Genomic DNA, 6,440 nt, shown 5'->3' with positions numbered 1-6,440 from the left:
AAGCCCCGACACCCGGAGAGGGAGCTGCAGCGGAGGGCGTGCAACACATACCCGTTAGGCATCCTCCCCGCGCTGGCGCGTTGGCTAAATAATTCACTGTTGCCGGAAATCGGTAAAACAACACGTCAATAAATCAACAAAAAAACTGATCTATAAATAACAAAGATGGAGTGCGCCTTCCAGCAGCATCGAAGTTGTGCCGCATATGCGAAAAGCCATGTGCCTTCTTGCCGCGCGAAGGTACTGTTGGGGGCAGAGCATTTCCACCTCGAAAAGAAGAAACTATGTCAGCCTTTTCGTGAGGCACACACTCCCCACTCCCCCTGCGTCCACACCATGGTTGTTGTTTTTTCTAATTGCCGGAAAAGCCGAGCAACGGAGTAGGTGCATGCTTGTCTCTTCGCGCTGCCCACGTCGGCTGGGTTCCACAATGTTCGGTCGCTACCAGTGGCATGCCGTGCGGTGGCGAGTCCGTCCATCATTGTTGTGGCACTGAAAACCGCGTGTTGGACGTTGAAATCCAGCCGGTGGTGATCCCATAGAGCTGTCGTCGCCGGGCGACGTGCGCCTCCTCGGCGGCCTGACCCTCTGCCGTCATGGACTCGGCAACGGTGTGACGTTAATGATTGGACGGTTGCGTGCCACGTTAGGCAAACAGTACACTCTTCCTTGCTGGCATTCTCCTTCCTCGCAGAGGCCAAAGACTCCTTCGGGGACGGAGTCTCTGTGTGGGTTTGCTATTCTTCCTCTTGTGGCCCAACCCTTCTGGCGCGCACGGGTATCCAATCTCTATTTTTGGCGTCGTGACCTTCTTACAGTCGGGGTCCTTGTGCCGGCTGTGGCTCTGGAACAGAGCGTTCGTGTGCGTAAATGGGGCATTAGCCTCGCCTTCGTTTGACCCTTAAATTCACTGTAAGCGCATTCGAACAGGGGGATGCAGTCCAATCGTCGTTTTCCAGGAGACGCTTCCTACTTTTCAGGAGGCAGCATTAACTCTAAAAGTGCCGGAGATAAAAAATGAGCCCGTCACGTGGGTCGTACGACGCCGTGCAGAGACTGCATGGGAGTGGCCTCGGCCTGGACTGTGCTGTCTGTGGCGGAGGTGCGATCGGTGTGCCATCGCTCGCTCTCGTCCTCGATAAACTGGTGGGTGGCTATTCCGGTTCACTGGGAAAATTGACTTTCCACAGCGCCAGGGAGCGCGCAACGCCACGGGAGTTGAACCCGTGCATCACGACACTCACGCGGCAGCTGCAGTGCTTGCCGCACATCGGGCGGTATGCTGGGGCGTTGGTTCGTGGCGGGGTAGGGTCCACCGGGAGGCTAAGAAGTTTCCGTGCGAAGTTCTTTGCGTGCCTGCGGTGGGGCATCCGGGACGCAGCGACGGCATGTGCTCGGGATGGCGAGTTGCAGTGGCCGCAGCAGCCATCCGTATTTGTGCGAAACCCCGCTGCGAAAGCGGGCCAGTACGGCCTCTTCCCATTAGTGAGGTGGAGTCCGTGTGCGTGGCTTCCCAGTCGTCTGTCACGGTGGTGCGGCGAGGTTCGGGCTTGTGTCGCTGGGCACGAATAATACTCTCGGCCAATGCGACCATGCCGGTGCTCCATGTGTCTGTGAGCTGTGCGAGGTCGGACGCCTTCTTGGCTTATGCATCACAAGCTCCGTTCCTGGACACGTCCACAATGCGAGTCACCAGGTGATCCAGAACCGTCGACATGTGCTCGCGTGCTTCCACGGTTCAGCAAAAAGGTGCATACACGCACGCCGCCGTGGAAGAAGTCTCGGTGTATACCGTACTCTCTGTGCCAACACCGCACCGCTCCGTATCTGCTGTGGTGCATGAATTCCGCACGGCCGGATGAAAGTTCTTAAAATGACCAACGTGCTCGTGTGGGCATCCCTCGTACCAGCGTGGCCAATCCGCGACGATATCCCTTGCCTGTGAAATGGTGTTTGCCAAGTAAATCAAAGGCCGCGCCGTGAGGGAACGTGCAAATTGCCGGAGGCGGCCGTCACACCTCCTGCACACACAAAACACGCGGGCCTTCACGGGCAACAAATCCCAACGCCGCGTCATCCAAGTTCCCCACGCTCCACGTGCACATCTGAGGAATCCAGCCATGGCGGTGGTGCGCTCGAGGATAAGTGTGGAACGTGACTGGGATGGCCTGGTCCGTCAATTCCACCGCTAAAGGAACAACGATCACCCTCTGCACTCGCCATACCAGAACAGGCCTAAATCAGAGAAAGAGGTCGCGCCTCAATACACAACCCGCTCAAAGGCGTTCCTGGAAACCTGGAGCCCTGCTACTACTCTGTCGCCGCTTTGCTTCTGAGGACTGTAATGCCTCTTGCATGCAAATCCGCGGTAAGGCAAAGCTGCAATTCATTACTTCCGCTAGGCGGTTCGCTGAATCCTTTTTCCATTGCACAAAACGAGCGTTGGGTTCCTCGCACGCAACTCCATGGAATTACAGTCCGGTACAACATGACATCAGAAGTAACAAGGGAGACAACTCAATCCCCTTCCACACAGTCAGCGTGGAACGGGAAAAACTCCTGGAAGCACCCACTCAAAAAAGAATCGTGTCGCAAAAACAACAATTAACAATACTGTCGATGCCGTGAGTGATGAGTGGCCGTGGTGTGCAGCAGCCGTGGCCTCGCGCCCCCTTCCATCAACTACCACCGCACGTCTGCTAATTCTACGTGTTACACGTCACATGGCAGCGTAATCGATCATACAGCTCGCACTGGATGCACGGTCCAGCGGGCTCAGCGCGTCTAAGCGGGTGTCACCGGTCACAGACTGCTACGGCATTGCGGGTGGTCGGTACGACGACGCAACGGTGGTGCCAGAGGCGTACGACAATAACGTTGTGTCGTGGAGCTTCTGCGTTTCTTCGTCGCTCTCCTCGTCATTGCGCAGCAGCGCCTCCAGCCCTCCACGCCGCGGCTCGCGCAGCTCCTGCCAGTGGTGGTCCTCCGCGTACCACACAACGACGCCGTACACTGTGGCCGCAAGCAGCACAGTGGTCAGCAGCAGCACGATAGCCACGTACGCCCTCGCACCGCCGTCGCTCGGCGCAAGGTGGTTGGCCGCGCTGATCACGCACAGCGTCGCAAGGAGCAGAAAGCCCGCAGTGTGCATCACCGTCAGGAAGGACGAGCGCATCATGTTCGTGAAGACAACCACGCCCGAACCCGCAAGCAGCACAGCCGCCATGCAGAAGTACTGGACGTGGCAGCCTCCCACGGGCGGGTGCACAGCCGCAATCAGGCCCACCACACACAGCACCGACAGCTGGAACACGCACCAGTACACGTGGCTGCCCCTCATGTTCGTCAGCATGCCGCCGTACATCCGCTGCTGCGCCGCGGGGTGCCAATACCCGACAGGGTACAGCAGGCGCTCGGGCAGCGGCTTCCTCAAAAACTGCCAGTACCTCGTGAAGCTCGCGCCCACGTCGCGAGCAATCAAGTAGCACACGCCAGCAGGGAAGGCCACACCGTACAGCACGCCAACGACACCAATCACGCGGTGCTGCACGCGGGCGTCGGACATCGCCAGTGCGAACACGGAGCCGAAGAAAATGCCTAGATGCATCGCGTGCGCCACGACGTACGTCAGGCTCGGGAAGCGCATCGCAGCCCACGCACTCGCAGCGTCCACGCCGCGCCACCGCTGGAAGGCCGCCGTCACACCGCAGTGCACGCACCCGAACACAGCGGCAAGCAGCGCGTTGCCCACCACCATCCACACTGGGTCAAGGGCAGCGAACACCGACAGAAAGTACGGCAGCGCAACGGTGCTCGCACGCTCCTGCGCCGAGGCGCATGACATCCTCGCAAACACGCCGAGCGCCTGCATCTCAAGGATGGAGCCCAGCCCGCCGGTCAACACCGCGGCAACAGCCGCCGCACCCGCAACAACGCCGGTGATCGCCGAGAGGGCGCTGGCAGCGGCGGGCAGCGTGTCAGACCTGATCGTGAAGGACCCAAGCAGCACACCCTTGCAGCCGCCGGACACCGCCACAGCGTCGCACCGAATGACTAGCGTCTCGTCGGCTGCAATGAAGTAACCGCGGTGCACGGGCAAAGCCAGCTCCAGAACGGTGGACGGATTCGTCGCATTGCGCACCCACGTCGCGTTGCTCAGCATCGCTCCCCACGGACCGCCAAACCCGCGCGGTTGCGCCGTCGAGACAGGCACGAAGCTCAGGTGCGTGCCAAGCTGCGGGTCGCGTGCCCAACGAAACGGCGGCGGCAGCGCCACCATCAGCAGCGTCGGGACAACGCTCTCACCGCCACGGATGTCGTTCTGCGTCAGGCCTCCTCCAGCCGCCGTCGTCGTCACGGTGAGTGTCGGGCACGCCACGTCGCTCCACCACAGCGTGCTGCTCACCGACGCCGTCGGACTCCGCGTGGGCGGCAGCGCCACCGTCTCCGTCACCCGCAGGGTCTCCGTCGGCCCGTACTGCGTCGGACTGTAGTGCGTCGTGCTCACGCTCGGCGTCCACGTTGGTGTCGCCGTCCACGTTGAATTCAGGCTGCGCGTCTCCGTCAGCGTCGCCGTGTGGCTCAGCGGCGGCCTAAAGAGCGTGCGGTTGCACCCGTCCACGTGCGGCAGGTACACCGGCAGGCAGTCGCGCCCGTACCCGCCGTCAGCACAGCGGCAGCCGCACGATCCCGACATCGCCCTCGTCGCAGCTGCAAAGCAGTGCACGTCGGCGTCGCACACGCCACACGCCACAGAACGGAATTCCCCGATGATGCCGGCGGACCTGTAGTCCATCGGCCGCAGTGCCTGCCCGTTGAGCGTCAGGCACCCCACGACGAAATTTCGGCCGGCTCCCCCGAGCGCAACGGTGCCGTCCATCACGACGGGCCCGCTGCCGGCGTTCCCATGGAGCGTCAGAATGCTATGCACGAGGTCCGCACGGCGCGGGTACGACGGCACAGACAGAAGTCTGCCGCTGATGCTGTTGCCGCGCACCGACAGCCACGACCCGGACACAAACGACGCCGACCCCCGCAGCTCCAGCAGCGCGCCATCGGTCAGCACACCGGCGTTGTCGTTCACTACGACGGCGGACGCGTTAGCCTCCACCCCGCTGCCAAACACCAGCCCATGCGCGGCGTACACCTGGCTCCCCGAAACGCGCAGCACAGCGCCCCCAGACGCAACCACGCGCGCACTCGCGTACAACGCAACGTCGCCACCGAGCACAGCCGCGTCCAGCGCGACACCGCCACCGACAAGCTCCAGCACGGCGCCGTCCACCGTCACCGTCCGCCCACCAGTCACCACGGTCACGAGGGCAACGCCGGACACAACCAGCACGGACCGCACGAGCCGCAGGCCCGACAGCACCAGCACCGGTGCGTACGGCGAGGACTGCAAGCCGGGAAGATACACAAGCGGCGTCGGCCTCGCGGCAACCAGCAGGGAGTCCGTCACCGTCAGCACGGACCCCGCGGGAAACGTGCCGGTCAGCACAAGCGCACCGTTCAGCGCCTCCACATCGCACACCGACAGTTCCACCGGCCCGCTCTCGTCGCTCCCCGCCGCCACCGCACCGCGCAACGCTCCACCGCCCATCACGTACAGCACGGTGCCGTTACGCAGCGACACGTTCTGCACAACGATCCGCACGCCGTCTCGCGCCATCCACGGCACGTAGAGCACCGGACTCACGCCGTCCAGCACAACGTGGCGCAGCGTCACCTCGCTCGCGCCGGCAGGCACAACGAACACAGACCGCACCGTCACGCCCTCGCGGACGAACACACTCGACGCAGTGCCCACAGCGGGCGGCAGTGCGGGAGCTCCCACAGGCACGCACGCCTCGCCGTACCCGCCGCTGCCGCACTCGCACACGCACACACCATTCCTCATGCTCGCCGACGCCGTCCCGGGCGCGTAGCAGTGCGTGTCCCTGTCGCAGGCGTCGCACCCAGCAACGTCGATGCGCCCAGCGTCGACAAAACCAGCCGCTGCGTACTCCTCCGCCGTCGACAGGACACGGCCACCAGCGTCGTTGCACGCCACCCTCACATGCGCCCCAGCCGCAAGCGACAGGCTCAGCGACAGCATCCGTGGCAGCAGCGCTCGGTTGCGCACAAAGCTCAGCGTGCTCCCAGCAGCGGTCACGGTGCCAGCGGCGTAGAGCATCTCCCTCGAGACGCCGTCGTGCACGTTGCCCTTCGCCAGCAGCATCGACCCGCCAGCCAGGCTCACAGTCGAATAAAACGCCACCGCGTAGTCCTCCGTCGACGAAAAGTCGCTCCGCAAAAACGCCACAGCGGAGCCCGACACACTCACAGCCCCACGCACAGACACCGCGTGCTTGCACAGCAGGAAGTCGCTGTCAACAAACGCCACCACGGAGCCGTCGCTGGCCGCAACACCGCCCTCCACCGACACGCACAGCCCCAGC

The 6,440-nt window shown here is 62.8% G+C and overlaps 1 pseudogene, besides 1 other annotated feature; it reads right to left on the bottom strand.

The window, feature by feature from the left end:
* Window positions 1-6,440: a sequence feature (areas not merged during assembly with more than two copies in the genome that could not be assigned to a particular haplotype).
* Tc00.1047053510639.10 lies at window positions 2,720-6,440 on the bottom strand (annotated as a pseudogene; the record flags this gene model as incomplete).

The sequence above is a fragment of the Trypanosoma cruzi genome, genomic scaffold (genome assembly GCF_000209065.1).
Source record: "Trypanosoma cruzi strain CL Brener 1047053516803 genomic scaffold, whole genome shotgun sequence".
Classification (NCBI taxonomy): Eukaryota; Euglenozoa; class Kinetoplastea; order Trypanosomatida; family Trypanosomatidae; genus Trypanosoma; species Trypanosoma cruzi.
This window is presented reverse-complemented; position numbering and strand designations above follow the sequence as displayed.